The 16,426-nt window shown below is 37.6% G+C and overlaps 1 protein-coding gene across 1 annotated transcript in view; it reads left to right on the top strand.

The window, feature by feature from the left end:
• The window catches only part of Stk32a (serine/threonine kinase 32A), a 123,535-nt gene that overhangs the window by 35,355 nt on the left and 71,754 nt on the right, over positions 1–16,426 (top strand). The gene's annotated exons all lie outside the window — the stretch shown is intronic.

Below are 16,426 nucleotides of genomic sequence, written 5' to 3'. Positions count from 1 at the left end.
TAAGTTCGCTTAGCATTATCTTCTCCAACGCCATCCATTTATATATCTTCCTTAAGGGTTTTTGATCTCCTCGATTTCTTTGGCTCTAAAATAAAGACACTTTTTTTTAAAGCATTGTAACTAAATGGACTGAAAAGTAATAGTTTGATGACTTCCACTCTAATGATAGTTTTTTGCATAAAGCTATCCCTGTGGGACAGAGACTGGGTGCAAAGTGTGGCCTCTTTGGTTAACATGAAATTGTTCTTTGAAACTTGTACAAAGCACTTTCTCATTAAAATAATAGGCAATTAAGCTGTTTTCTTTGTATCGTGCTTCATAAGCAGCCACAGATATACCTGTGACTTGGAAAGGCCTGGGTGCCATTTCTTGCCCAGTGGGTTTGAACAGAGCTAGAGCTAACTTATGCCATTACCATAATTCAAGGCTTAGAAAATGGCTGGAAGCTTGCAATATCTATTACCTCCTGCTCTTTTCTTGTGCTTAGAGGTCTTTATGTTTCTCCTTCATCTTACTCTACATTGTAATGCATCCATTATGTTAAGAGCCAGTTCTTAAAGCTAATTCAGTAAGACTGTTATTTAAATATGCATACCAAGCAGTTCTTACTTACCAGCAAAGGAGGGAAAAAGTCTTTATCTAGAGAATGCTAATGGAAAAATAATTGAGATTTCACTATGTGTTTAGGGACAACCTTCTGGAGGAATCAGTGCATAAAACCTGCCTCAATCCATCTTTAATTAACACAGTTTCACTTAATATACAATTTTCTCAAAGCCTCTGTGCCACAGTTGAAAAGAAGAAGGTTCTGTGTGACTTGGAAATAGATCTATTATAGTTCATGCACTACTCAGACTTGGTAAGAGTCTAATTTTGACTCAGCCTCAGTGTATTTAATCGACATTTTAGAATGGCCTATTCAAAATGCTGCCATGTAAAAAGTTAAAATGGATACAGCTCTGCCTTCTTTAGCATTTATCAGATTGCCTCCCCCTCCCCTTCACTCTAAGAATGACAAGGTGCTGTCATTTCGTAGCTTCCCTTTGTTCCAAGTCATATTTTCCTTCTTTAAAAGTTCAACCAACCAATTTTCTTTTCTAAGGCCAAGGACACTTTGTAAGAACTTTGCCTTTTTGTGTCTGTCCCTCGTTGCTATGTGGCCAAAATTGATATCATTCTATTCCCATGTTTCTAAAGCATGGGTGTATAAGACTTTAAGGTGGGCAAAGTTTAAAAATTCTGTTATTTGCCAACTTGATGTCATCCCAGAAGACTTTCTGTTCTCCATGAATGCTGACCTGGTGACACCATGATATACACACTTACATGTGTATGTATATAGGTATACATACACACACATACATATGTACACATGTAACATGCACATACATATGTGTGGTATAAATCCATATACATACATATATGTGTGTATATGTGTGTGTGAGTGTGCACATGTATATTCTTTTCTTGTTCTTCTCACACCACATCTCACAAAAAGAACAATATTGGGCATCTCAACATTGGTAGAGGAAGAGAAGAGGACCTCATTTCTACCCCACAAACACATCTCATGTTTTTAGAATTGGCAACCAAGAATGGGTCATTCTGAAAAGTATAGCAGAAAACTCTTTTGCCTTTCAAGCTTTGATAAAAAAATCTTCTGCCCCCACTAAGTACAGTATAGTGGTTTTAAGTGAATCTTTCTACAATTATGGAGCATCTTGCAATGCTTATAAAAGTGTTATTATGAGTAATTTGTCATTTTAGATCACATGGTTAGAAGATAACATGTATAACTAGGGTTGTTTTCATGACTGTGATAAGATGTTCTGCTCAGGACCCAACATATAGTATCTTACAAATGTGAGTTTTATAGTTCCCTGCTCCATGGATACAAAGGTCATCCAAAAAACAAATTTGAAGGATGCTTATTCCCAAAGCATCATGGAAAGTTAGGGGGGAGGCAAGTGTCTTTAATTCATTCTCTTCTAGGGCTATGTTATTTGTTTTGTTTTGTTTTGTTTTTTTACTCTCATTTTGCAAATCAAACTGAAAACATCAAATTGCATATTATAGGCAATTTAATCAAGACTTGTATTCTGGTTTTAACCCTTAGATTTATCTTTACATCCCAAGAGACTTAGGAGCTGATTTTTCCTAAGAAGTCTTGAATTGTTTATAAAACAACAGCAATATGGTTTTAACTCCTGCTTACCTGTGTTCTCTATTTTACTGCTGTGGCTTATAGACTTTTCCATATTGTTTTGGATAATCTTCTCATCCATGCTCAAAATGACCCTAACCTCTGGACAGGTGTTTAGAAAAATACAGTTTCAGACTGAGAGAAAACCCAAATTCTTTTTTAAACAAGCTTTATACTAATGTTTAGTCTGTGCATATGTAGGCATAAATATATATATATAGTATTTGCAAACTTTTCTGCAATTGCAGGCAATTAGAAAAACAATCCAATAGAAAAATGAAAATTCTCCAGTAGTCCTACCACCATCCTTCAAAGTGGCAGCATCTTCGTAACATGAGTGTGTGCTTCCAGAGAAATATGTGCTTTTAGTTTTCTGGTTTTGTTCATGCCTTAGCCTCATCCATTTCTTCTTTCATGTATATATATACTGAACATTGAAACCAGTTATAAGAAAGGTTGCCCTATAAAATAAAGGATGCACAGTTATATTTGAATTTCCAATAAATGACCAATAATTTTTAGCCTATGTCCCAAGTATCACACAAGATATATTTTCCTGAATTATCTAAATTTCCAATTCAAGTGGGTATCTTGTACTTGTTTGTTAAGTCTGGTCACTAATATAGCAGAGTCCCACACTGTGGGGATTCAGTGGTGAGCAGGAGTGGACAGAGTCCTGACCGGCCCGATAGTGCTATTAACTGGGAGAGAACTATTAATCAAGTGGCATCTGAATATGTAAACTGTGACAAGGGCACAGAGATTACGTACAGTGCACTGTGTGTGTGGTGTTGTGCTTCAGGGAAAGAGTTCAATGTGTGGTATTAAAGGAGGAAGAACACTCAGAATTAAAATTCTGTCTTACCCGCCTCCATGGACCTGGCCCTAAGAAGGACAGTCCTCAAAAAGAGGCCAGGTTATCAAGTGAAGGCTGCCAGACAGGGCTGGCATCTAAAGAAAGGAAATAAAATCTTCCTGCAGGTTCCTCCCTGAGGGCTGTTCACAGAGCCCTGGCAACCCGCATCCCGAAGACAAACAAGCCATCTCCAGCACCTGCTCCCTGGGTGGCTTTTGTTAATTGAGAGTAAGTCTGCAGCTGTACAGGGCGCCTGGGGCCTCTCTTGCCCCTTGTCCTGGTGAACAAAAGGGGCCCTGAGTGGTTTCAGTAAATAAGACAAGATTCTCTGTTTTAAGTGGAAAGAACACCTGTACTGGGAGAGCTGTAGGGGGCCTGTTCAGATGGCTGAACACAGCCCGGATACAAGTCCCCTGGAAGCAGCCTTTATTGCCTGCACTCAGTGCTGGAGTCACTTCATGGAGTCATTGACTGTGGGCTTCAGGGCCACAGTGTCACTAATGTCACTAATAACTTCCCTATAGATGGTGCCTGTTACTTGGGGTTTTACACACATTGTAACCTCTGTTCATCCTAACAAACTTAGTTGGTGGGGATACTTGTCCCAGTCTATACCTGAAGAAACAAAATCTCAGAGAGGCCAAGAGCTTTTCCCACAGTGACACGGACAGAAACTGACAGAGCCAGTACTCACACCCAAGAATCCCTACTTCAGAGTCCCTGTTCTTCCCCCATACCAGCCCCTATAGCAGTCCTGTGAAACTTAAGAAGCAGAATTTATTTTGTTTGTTGTCTTTCATGTGCCGCAAGAATATAAACTCCATGAGGCAGATGTGTTTGTCTTTTTTCCTGCCTCATCCTGACTCTTACCCTGCACACAGTAAGGGCTCAAGAAATATCTGTTGAATGAGTGAATGAATAAAGTCAGTGGTAGCACCAGGCCTGATCTGGTTCCTGATCTGTTGCTCTTCTCCCCATTACATCAGTGCTACCCTTCACACACTCAGAAACATACCCACATATAATCATTGCCCACTTCGGTTTCTTTGCCAGCACTGGGGGCAGAGGGCTTGGGTTTTAATCCCTTCTCCATCAGGCCAGTCGCTCTAGGGATTCTTCTTGGTTTTCTCCATAAGAGGGAGGAGTAATGGCAATACTTGTGTTAGAGGACATGACTATGAGTGATAAAGTGATATGTGTATAAAGTACCTCACAAAGTAGGTGCTTAATAAGCTCCTCCCAGAAATGGAATGTTCCCTTGGCCCCCATCACCAGAATATGTTTATTTTCATGATTCTGTGGACTGGTCAGGAAGTTCTAGTCTGAGCCAATTTAATTGAAGCTATATGCAATATCAAGTCAGCCATCTAAAGTCATCTACCAGGGACTTGCTGCTTCTTTCTCTTCTGCTAATAGCCCTGTATTCATGCCTGGTGGAAGGGTTCCCAGCAGTGAAGGAAACAGACTTCATGAGTAAGTGCTTTTTCAGCCTCTGTCTGAATCATATTTTCTAATATCCCATTGGCCAAAGCCAATCATGAGGTCAGGCTCAGATTCAAAGAGTGGAAAAATAGGCTCCACCTCTGGTGGGAGACTTGGCAAAGTCAGTATTGCCAAGGCCAGGCTGAGGACTCCTTGTGGCTAGTTTTACAAATAATCCACCACAATACATTAAACATTTTTAAAAATTGGCAAAATGATCGAGTAACAAAAAACAAAAACAAAATCCCAGAAAACTACTGAGGGAATTGAGAGCTCCCTGAGCTTATTGATTTCTTATGGCTCTTTGAAAGGCTTCAAGGCAGAATTTGTCTTTGGTATGACCCTGATAAATTTGGATGGAGAAGAATGGAGAGAAGTCCCTGAAAAAACCTTGGCAGAGAAGTAGTGTCAATCCTGTGATCCATGCATAGTAATTGTGCCAAACACAGTTGACGACTGACTGACTGACTAATGAACAGGAAGTTAGCTAAGTCTTTATAATACAGGCACTGACTTACCATTTTCTTATCCACTTTGGAAGAGTTTGCTTTTTTGAAAACAACATAAGGACTCATTCAACATTTGAGCTAAAGCCAGAGGTGGTAGCACACACCTGTAATTCCAGTGGCTCAGGAGGCCGAGGCCAGAGGATTGAGAGTTCAAAGCCAGCCTTAGCAAAGGCAAAGTGCTAAGCAACTCAGTGAGACCCTGTCTCTAAATAAAATACAAAATAGGGCTGGGATGTGGCTCAGTGGTAGAGTGTCCCTGAGTTCAATCCCTAGTACCCACAGAATGAAACAAAACAAACAACAAAAAAAATAAAACACCCCAGCTGGATATGTAGCTTAGTGGTTGTGTGCCCATGGGCTCAATCTCTGGTACCAGGAACAAAAGAAAAAGAAATTTGAGCAAAAAAGAAATTCACTGTAAAGATGTGGGATGATTTACAGCTGAAGCAAAGCTGAAGAAGCTGGGCTTAGGAAGGTTAGGGACAAAGATTGTTCTGGGAATCAGGGTAGCAGGGACTAATAGAAAAGCTCTTGAGGCTGTCTGGGTCAAGATGAGTCAGCTCCAACCAATTTTCTAACGTTGTGTCACCTACTCAAGATTCAAAGTGCTGGGAGAGAATCCAGTTGGCCTTGCTTTGAAAATATGCCTGCCCCTAGCTAAAAGAAACAGGAAAATAAATAATGATTCCTGGATTGTTGGCTGAGCCATTAGGATCCTTGTGTCTTTCACTGGGATGGAGAGATCTGAGTAGGAACAGATTCCTCATGAAAGACAGGAAATTTCTTTTACCCTTGTTATCTTTGAGCTGCCTCTTGGTGACCCAAATAGAGCTGTTGAATAGGAGGTGAATCTGGAGGTCAGGAGAGAAGTTCAGACTAAGGAGAAGTCCAACAACCCACATGCAAATCCTTGGCCTGTAGATGCTGTTTAAACATGGACTGGAAGGGAGGACCTTTGGAGGGATGAGGTGGAAGCCGCAGATTAAGGACTAGACCCAGAACACTCTAATAGTTCTCATGAAGAAGAAGATTCAGGGAACCAGATGAGAACAGCCCAGCGGTACCGTGGTACACATGTGTTATTAATCAAGTCACCAGAAGGGATGGGTTACTTGACTCTTTTCCATTCATTTACTTATATTCCCTGGCATATTTACCACACTGTTAATTACTATAACTTTATATCAAATATGCAGTAATAATAAATTTTTTTTATTATGTTGGCTGTAGGTAGCATTTTGCAATTTCATAATTAGCTTTTCAGTTTGTATTTTAAAACTGTAAGCATTTGTAATGGGTAACATTGAATCTATAGCTTAATTCTATAGATTAACTCAGGGAGAATTAACATTTTAAAAAATATTTGATCTTTCAATTCATACATTATTTATTTTTCCTGGTTTATTTAGGTATCCTTTAATTTTCTAATTTGTTTTTAATGTAGTTTTGAGCATAGAGATCTAACATATCTATCTTTAGATTTATTCCTAGGCATTTGATGTTTTTGATAATATTGCAAGTGGTATAATTTTTCAAAAATTTATTTCCTAGTAGTTTGTTGCTTGTATCTGAAATACAATTTATTATTAACCTTGTGTTCAGTGACCTTGCTAAATTGCTTATTAATTCCTGTAGATTTTCAATGTTTACAAACATGTCATTTACTAAAAATAACAGCTTTATTTCTTGCTTTCCAATCTTCTTACCTTTTATTTCTATGCCTTTGGCATGTGCATTGATAACACTGTTGAGTGAATAAATGATAATAGACATCCTTGTCTTTTCCTCAGTGCTGGGAGCCATTAGCCAAGTAGGTATGACAATTTCCTTGCCAGCGTACCCCATGTTGCAGTGACATTGAATGTAGGTGACCTTGCTCAAGGACCAGGGCGGATTAGGGTGTTCCCGGTTTAGGATAATCGGGTTTAGGGCGTTCCAGGTTTAAGATTATTCCTGCTGGGAATAGGGCGTATCTTGCTGCCTGAGTTCCCCTTGAGTTCTCACGGGATTCAGACAGTATTTTTTGGGAGACAGAAGCCCAGTGGAGGTGGATTTGGGCAGAGAACGTGGATTTCCCCAGAACGTGTTTGTAGACGGCTGGTGTGAGTTCGGGAATAAAGAGTTGCTGTTTGAATCTACAAGCTGTGTGGTGGCTCGTGATTGTGTGCCCAGCCAGACTGCGGCATTTGTGCCCAGCCAGACTGCGGCACCTCAGTTCACAGGGAAGCTTTTATAATATTTCTAAATTTCATCTGATGTTTGGTGTAGGCTATTTGTAGATATTCTCTATTGTGATAAGGGAGTTTCCTCCCTTGCTGGAAGTTTTAAACATGAATGTGAACTACATTTTATCAAATACCTTTTCTTTTTTATTGAGATCGTTTCTATTACATGGTGAAGAAAGTTTGATAAATCAACCATGATTCCCCCAAATAAATTCTAGTTAGTCATGTTCCATTCTTTTCTTATATGTATCACTGCAGACTATAATATACATTTTTAAATATTTAATTTTATACATTTACTTATATTATATATTATTCATAGTATGTATTATTTGCAAATAGTATTTATTATTTACAAATTTATAGATTTACAAATAAAAATATTATTTACAAACGTTTATGTATATTTTAAGACATGCATAAACAGGTTTGAATGCTAAAGGGCATGAGCCAATTAAGGGAGGAAATGGTAAATAGGACAGAAAGGGGACAATTACCAGGTGAGATCCTGTAGGTGACGAGGTGCAGGTGACTCAGGGTACAGGTGAATGGCTGGCCTTGGGCGGAAGTAAGGACAATTCTTTCACTGCACTAGGAGAGGAAAGAGAGGATATAAGTGTACCTGCATGTGGGCGGGTGGGTTTGTTGATGGGCTGATGAAGAAGTTCTCATGCCCTTGCCTCTGTTTCCCTTTGATGTCATCTGCAAGATGGGCAGAGTTTAGGAAATTTTGAGGAGATGCTCCAAAGTAGAAGAAAGTGTGAACTTAATGGAGACTTAGAATGGGATTTTCTAAGTATCCATTTCTGACTTCTGGTTATAAATCTAAAGTGAATGTGATCAGCACAGGTCTGTTTTTTGCTTTAGGCTGCATCTAGTCGGCACTAATGTGTTTTATTGCTGTTTTTAAGCACATTGGTGGGTTTAAACGGGATTGCAGTTTAATTGGGTGAGGTACTGTTGTGAGAGGGCAAAATTGTGATGTATGCAGTAGAGGGGGAGAAATAAAGAATGTCCACATGCTTCTGCCCTTTTCAATGCTTTATCCACTCAAATTACTCAATACAATTTCTCACTATAGGTTCTTAATCAAGAAAACAATAATCCTTAATGCTAGGCACTGCAATAGACATAATCAATTCTCAGTAAACAATTCTAGATTAATTCTAAGCACTGCAAACACACTTAATCATGACAGGCTCCTGACAGACATTCCCTCTGCATGCTAAGCTCAAGTGTTAGATCAAAAGTCTTAGCCTTAGGCTCCAAGTTCAGCAGATGCACACTCACTCAGACCACTGTGATCAGGTCCGGGACCCAGGCAGGCTTCCTGCTTTGGAGTGGATGACCGCTTGAGGAGAGGGTCCTGTGGGGAAGTTACTGCTCTCACCAGGGTCCAGACGAGGTGGTGGTAGAGTTTGAGGGCAGTGAGGATCATTCAGAGGATCAGGAAAACAATGACAAGTGATGGGCCAGGTCCTCATCAGGCCCTCCAGCTCTAGTGCATCCTTGTTTTCACTGGATGAATCCCTATTCATTGGCTTTATTATTTATACTAAATTTGGGGGCTTTTGACCCCTCTTTCAATCCTTATCAGCTATCACCGGATTTCTCCATGACATCATTTACCCTGGGGTCAGAAACATCTGGTCAGGTGGTCTCCACCCTGATCTTCTTGACTTTCCCTCTTATCAGGCCAGGACAGCCTGCCAGAGGCTTCACTCTGTTTATCAGGGTGAGGGAAAGTGACTTGTCTGAGGGCCATACTGGAGGGCTCCCTTAGGTGTACCTACTGAGATTGCAGATTTCAAATTGGAGTTTTTTAAAATGGAGTTGCTTAGGCTCAGGCCTAAGGCAGTCCTTACAGCTATCCTCACTATGACCCAGTTTGGTGAATTGTAAAGTACAATCATGGGATATATATTCAAGAAGAAGATTCTTGGGGGAAATTTCACGAAGACATACATATGTGAAGTCACTCATTTTGAGATAGCTAACACTTTTGAGGGTTTATTATTTTTGAGGTGCCACACTAAACTATTACATGCATAATCTCATATATCTTCAAATACATTCCTTTAAGGTAAGAATTAATATTTATTCCTCTATAAAAATGAGTAAGATGATGGATGACTCATTCCATTCCTTGCCAGAGCCACAAAACCAGACAGTCATGGCAAATTTGTATTTCCACTCCCTAGATTCTCTGAGACCCTCAGTATCAACTTTGATTTCATTTTAATCTTACTTACATAGGTATCATTACTTTTACAACTTTAAAACCATACATTTAAAAAATTAAATATGACTGCAAATCAATTAAAAAAATTTTAAATAGTGATTTAACTTGATAAATGATATATTTGAGTGAAACAAAAATCACTACTTGTCCTTTAATATAATCTAGTCTGAGAAAAAAGTTATGTTCTATTTCTGCTTCCCTGAAAGAGTTTCAATGGCCAGGTATCAGAAATAGGGATGATAGTAGAGGCCCTGAGATAAGGGCAGAGTCATGAAAGATCAAGGCATTTCTGAAGACCCAGTTGGCCTGGTTTGGCTGGAATCACTACTCAGTGAAGGGAGGCTAATTGCACTAACATGGAGGCACTGGAGGAGCATGAAGGGCAGAGTAAGAATCACTATTTGGTAAATGCTGGGAAGTCTTCCCATGCCCTGGAATTCTCAGAGTTGTGTGCCTTAGTCAGTAAAGAAATTAATTGTCTTCTTGGCTGGAGAGGCAGAGGGGTGGACAATCCAGGGTGCCCAATGAATGTTCTGTGTCCACTCTAGAGAAAAGCTAACCAACAAATGTGACTCAGCACAGGTCGTCCCAGCCAGGGTGCCCAGCCATCTCTGAATCACAAGTGACCATTTCCAGTCCTATCAAGGACCCCACCTCACCAACTTGGATTGGTCTCTCTGTACTTATCCTATTATTGTCAAGGAGCACAAAAACTATTAACTTCTAACACTTAATTTTTCTTTTCTGGACCCCTGATAAGCTCATGGGTAAGTCTGATTTAATTGTTCCTCATTATGCTCTGGGTAGTGTCTTGGCTTTTCCTTTTATACGGGGAGCAAGATGTTATTCCCCTTTGGCTGTTTACTGTCTATCTTATTCTCTGAGGTAACTGTCTCAAGAGATTTCACAGAAAATAATGAGAGCCAAATTTCCCCCTGGAAAGTCTTTACAAAATAACGTCTCCAGAGTCAGAACACATGAGCTGACAGGTCAAAAAAAATATTATTCAAAGCTGTGTCCAGAGAAAGGTCAGTCTTCAGAAAAATCAACGGTGACATCAGAACATCAGAAAAGTAATCTGCGAACCTGTCCTGTGACTTTAAAATGTCACACCATCTTTTCCCTTGTGTGAACTTTAGATTTTGGTACATTTTGCTTGAGGCTATAGTTTATGGCTTGAATCCCACAAGTATATATAATACTTTCTGTGAGGTTTTCTTGATCTCTACAATAAAATTTAGGTCCTTCTGTTAGTGTCTATCATACCACTCTATACTTTTCTTTCATAGCTCTTACCACATTTCACAACTACATATTTCTTGTGTAAATACTCATTTATCTTTTATAGATGGCTGGCGTCAAGAAGAGGAAAACCATGACCTTGGTTTACTCCTTTATTCTCAGTACCTTGCATAAGGACAGAGATAATACATACTTGTAAACTGGCCATTGAATAAACAAGTGCCCATTATATACCAAACTATAAGTCCAGGGTTCCTGATGGATACAGAGATAAGCAAGGTACAGAATCTTCCAATTACTCAGATAAGTGAAGAATTCTGGTAAAAGAATATATATGAATGATGCAAATACAGTATAAATGCAGTGCAGCCATCTACTGTGAGGATCCTGAAATGTTGTATCTTAGGGAAATTTCTTGGGTGCTGTGGAAGTGCAGAGCAGGAAGACATTGAGGCTGACATCTCGTTTATGTTTGGCAAGGACAGACCAGGAAAGACTAAGAAGAGAGCAGATAAACTCAGATCAAGAGTCTTGTGTCTCTGAGATGATGCCAAAGTTTCTCCTTGCTAAAAGGAAGTTTCAGCGGACATTTATTATAATTGTTCCCTGGTAGTTCTCTCAGTTTCATTCTATCCACTGCTCCCCCCACCAAATCTACCTAAACTCTAAATTATCCATGTGTGTACATTTTAGCTTCTGGGTGTTTAATCTTAAGAAGCACCCTAGATACACAGGAGTGAGGTTGTTGACCTGTGTTTTGAAGAAGGTATTTAGGGTGCATTTTATCTTTAGAGAACTTTGTAACACTACTTATGAGACAGAGAAGTAAGTACTCCTGAAGTTCCAAAGCTTCTTAGTGTACTGAAGTTATAAACCTCTGGAAATTTGACATATCCCAGAGAGGGAATGTGGCAACATTACCACTGTCATATATTGATGGGAATGAATTCAAAATGATATACACACTGTGGAGATAAATTGACAATATCTGTCAAGAAGAATTATACCTACCTTTGCTTTCTATTTTAACAAATTTTTGTCTTAGCAAACTCATTTCTAGGAATGTACAACAAAGACTGGCCAGAATACAAAAGCCATATTATGAGGTTTTCATAATTATTTGTAATAGCAAAAGCCTGGAAACAAACTGAATTTTCATTAATAAAGGACAGTTTGAGTAAACACGTGATATACTTACACTCTGGCACCACAGAGATGGGAAAATGAATAACAGATATCTCTATATACTATTATGTCTGCTCTCCAGAACATACTGTTAACTGAACAAGCAATGTGACTTCAAATATACCTATAGATTCTGCACAATCTCTATCCAATTTTTAGCTGGCTTCCTTGCAGAAATTCACAAACTGATCTTAAGATTCACGTAGAAATTCAAGGGATCCAAAATTTAAGAAGTTCATGGGATAGTTAAACAATATTGAAAAGACATGCCAGAGTTGGAGGACTCACACTTGCCAATTTCAAAACTTACTATATACTCACAGTAATCAAGACAGTATTTATGTGATACTGACATAAAAATAGACCAGAAACAGAATTGAGAGTCTAAAACCTTCACAACTATAGTCAACTCACTTTTAACCAAACTATCAAAGTATCAAGGAAATTCAATGGGGGGGGGGATAGTATTTTCAACAAATGGTGGTGGGACATCTGGATGGTCAAATGCAAAAAAATGAAGAAGAAAAAGAAAAAGAAATTGGGCCCCTACCTCACAACATAAAAAAATAATGAAAAATAAATAATAGACATAAATGTAAGAGCTAAATGTATAAAACTTTTAGGAAAAAAAAATAGAAGTGTTTTTTTTTAAGACCATGCATTAGACCCTTTTTTCTTAGGTTCTTAGGTATAAAATACAAGGGACAAGTGCTTAAAAAAGATGAACTGTACACCATCAAAATTAAAAACTTTTGCACTTCAAAACCATTATCAAGAAATGAAAAGACACCACAGAGAATGAGAGAAAATATTTGCAAATCATACATCTGAAAGGGATATTTGCATCTAGAATGTACAAAACTCTTCTATAACCCAATAATATAAAGAGAAGTAACCCAGCTTTAAAATCAATGAAGAATCAGAATAGAGATTATCAAAAAAGATAACTTCCCAATAGACATGTGGAAAAGATATTCAACATTACTAAACATTAGAGAAATGCCAATCCAAGACCCAGTGAGATTCATGCTCTTTAGCATGACTACTATTTTAGAAATGGAAACTTACAAGTGTTGGAAAATATGTAGAGAACTTGGAATCCTTGTTCATTGCTGATGGGAATGAACAATGATGCATCCATTGCAGAAAACAGTTTGACAATTCCTCAAAAAATTAAACATGGTGATGCATGCCTGTAATCCCAGCACCTTGGGAGGCTGAGATAGGAGGATTGCAAGTTCAAAGCCAGCTTCAGCAAGAGTGAGGCACTGAGCAACTCAGGGAGACCCTGTCTCTAAATAAAATACAAATTAGGACTGGGGGTGTAGCTTAGTGGTCGAGTGACCCTCAGTTCAATCCCTGGTACCAAAAAAAAGTTAAATATGGAGTTACCATACCAACAATTCTAGGCATATACCCAAAATAATTGAAAGCAAAGACTGGTACAGATTCTTACACACCAATGTTATTAGCAGCATTTCACAATAGTCAAAGGGAGGGAACAACCCAAATATCCATCGGCAGATTAATATATAAACAATATATAGTATATACATACAATGGAATATTATTCAGCCTTTAAAAGGGATGAAATTCTCATGTATGTTATCACATGCATATACTTGGAAAACAGTCTGCTAAGTGAAATAAGCCCAACACAAAAGGACAAAATGCTTTGCGTTCACTTCCATGAGTTCATTTGTATTTTTATAAAGTCTCAATTGCTTTTGGAGGATTCCAGGAAACCAACAAATCATTTTGAAAGGTGGTAAGTAAATGAAAGATTTAAGCATTTATTTTACTATTCATTTATAAGCCTCAGAGTAACCACATAATTGATGAAATCAAGATTCTCTTTATAAAAGTACTCCAGATAAAATATGAAGGAGAAATGATAGAAATTAAATTTCACCACTCTAAGGAAATTTTGGCATTAGGCAATAACAATTAATGTCTGATACTACCACAAAACAGACATCATTGTTTATCTCCTGATAAAAGTGCCCAATATCATCTGTAGTCTTGCCAAAAAATAAATCCAACTTGAATCTGATCTAGCCACAATTTTCATAGAGTATAGAGAGTTTTAGATTATGTAGCAAGTCATGACATGAATGCAATTTGCAAAAATACCAAGTGTTGGAAATACTATAGCAAAAATGATTTGGTTTATTCAACAAAAATTAGCTAGGAGTAAAAGAAATTTGGTCTGGTAATCTATAGGAAAAAAAAAAGATTTAAAAATCATCTTGTTTGAATTTATCTATAGGACACAAACATTTTATAAAAGATTTTTTTTGATGAAACATTTGTACAATAATCAGAGAAATGTGAATATTAACTGTGAAAACCACTAGCCTAGATAATTTATACAATTTAGAAGCTCATTTGTCTTTGTTAGTTCTTTTCCTGATGAGGCAACAACATATATTGTATATGAGTAGAAGGAATATTTTTCTTATATTTGTTTAACTTTTAAAATATAAATAAAAGAGAGTTATAATCCAATCATATAGATAACTAGATTTTTGCAGAAAAGTTTCATGCACATTGCAGCATATTTATGAAATATATCTATTTTTATTTTGTATTTGCGCATGTATTGTTTTTAAAAATATCTTTTTTAATATGCACTAGCATCTTCATATATTACCACATACTATTGTATAAATATTGTTTTCTTCCCTTTGCTTTCATAATTTAATATCTTGGAAATATTTTAAGATCAGAATATAGATCTGCCTCTTTTAAGGAATTGCTGTATAATCTGTAGCATGAATTTATTTGCATGCTCCCCTACTGATGGGTGTATAATTTTTTAAAAATATTTATGTGATGTAATAAAAAGTGTCTTTACAAGTACATCCTGGCATACTTTTCAAGTATATTTATAGTGAAAATTTCTTGCAATGAAATTACAGAGTTTGAAGTCTTTTTTTTTTTCTTCTCATTTTTGATGGTGCTGGTTGGTAGTCAAACCTAGGGCTTTACATTGTGCATGCTAGGTAAGTTTTCTGCCACTGAGCTACACTTCCAGGCTGTCATGTGCTTCTATTTATTTATTTATTTACTTACTTACTTATTTATTTATTCATATATGTCAGCAGAATGCATTACAATTTTAATTACACATATAGAGCACAATTTTTCATATCTCTGGTTGTATACATGGTGTGTTAACACCAATTCATGTCTTCATACATGTGCTTTGGATAATAATGATCATCACATTCCACCATCATTAATAACTCTATGCCCCCTCCCTTCTCCTCCAACCCTTCTGCCCTATCTAGAGTTTGCCTATTCCTCCCATGCTCCCTCTCCCTATCCCACTATGAATCAGCCTCCTTTTTCTTGGAAAATTGGGAATGGAACCACCATTTGACCCAGATGTCCCTCTCCTCGGTCTATACCCAAAGGACTTAAAAACAGCATTCTACAGGGACACAACCACATCAATGTTATAGCAGCACAATTCACAATAGCTAAACTGTGGAGCCAACCTAGATGCCCTTCAATAGATGAATGAATACACAATGGAATATTACTCAGCAATAAAAGAGAATAAAATCATGGCATTTGCAGGTAAATGGATGGAGTTAGAGAAGACAATGCCAAGTGGAGTTAGCCAATCCCCAAAAAACAACTGCCAATGTGTGCTTTTTAAGGAGATAGTTCCAAATTGTCCTGAAGGAAGTGTCAACAAATGACCCTCTATCCAGGGCATACATGAGTGGCTGCCCATTTTCCCAACAGAGACCCTCACCAAGCCTTGATGGAGACGTTCCTGCTTGCATACATTAATGGGTAGAAGTCATGAAACACTTGCTTAGAGTGTAAATTGCCTCCCTCCAAAGTCATAGCAGAGAGAATTTGGGTTGTTATCTCAACTTTGTTCTCATGTTGTCCAAGACATTAACCTTTCTTGTACCTCACAGTATTGCCATACTGTGGTACTTCACTTAAAAAAAATAATGAGTATAGTTTGTATAGACTGTTGAAATCTGACTTCCTCAAATAGGTTTTCTGTGTTATGGTGAATTTGATGAAATAATATTTTTAAATGAATTTCACATTAAATATACCTTGGGAAATTATTACAGAACCACAAAGAAAGAAGTATAAAGAGCCCACACTCTAAAGAAAAGTTTTAAGATTTTAACTTTGTGCTTAACTAATAGGTCTGTGCACCCTAACTTCTTCCTTGCCTTGTCCTCAGAGATCTCTCCTTGGGAGGGATAATGCTTCTCTTAAGATGTGAAAAGCCTGCTGTGAGCACTCTCTGATCAAAGTCTGAAAAATGCAGTTTCACTGTTCTATAGTTTTAGTAGCTAGGACAAAGTTGGTTCTTAAAATCAGACTAAAAATCAGAAATGTTCCATTATGAGAATGAGACTACTCAGAAGGCATATAAATTAAATTTTGAGAATTGAATTAAAGGACATTTAAGTAATTATCTTATTTGCTGGAGAGATTTATTAT

Source organism: Marmota monax, unplaced genomic scaffold (genome assembly GCF_021218885.2).
Source record: "Marmota monax isolate L192 unplaced genomic scaffold, Marmota_monax_Labrador192_F-V1.1 WCK01_AAM20220418_F8-fsc00006, whole genome shotgun sequence".
Lineage (NCBI taxonomy): Eukaryota > Metazoa > Chordata > Mammalia > Rodentia > Sciuridae > Marmota > Marmota monax.
The sequence above is the reverse complement of the archived record's forward strand: the minus strand, read 5'-3'. Positions and strand labels throughout refer to the sequence as shown.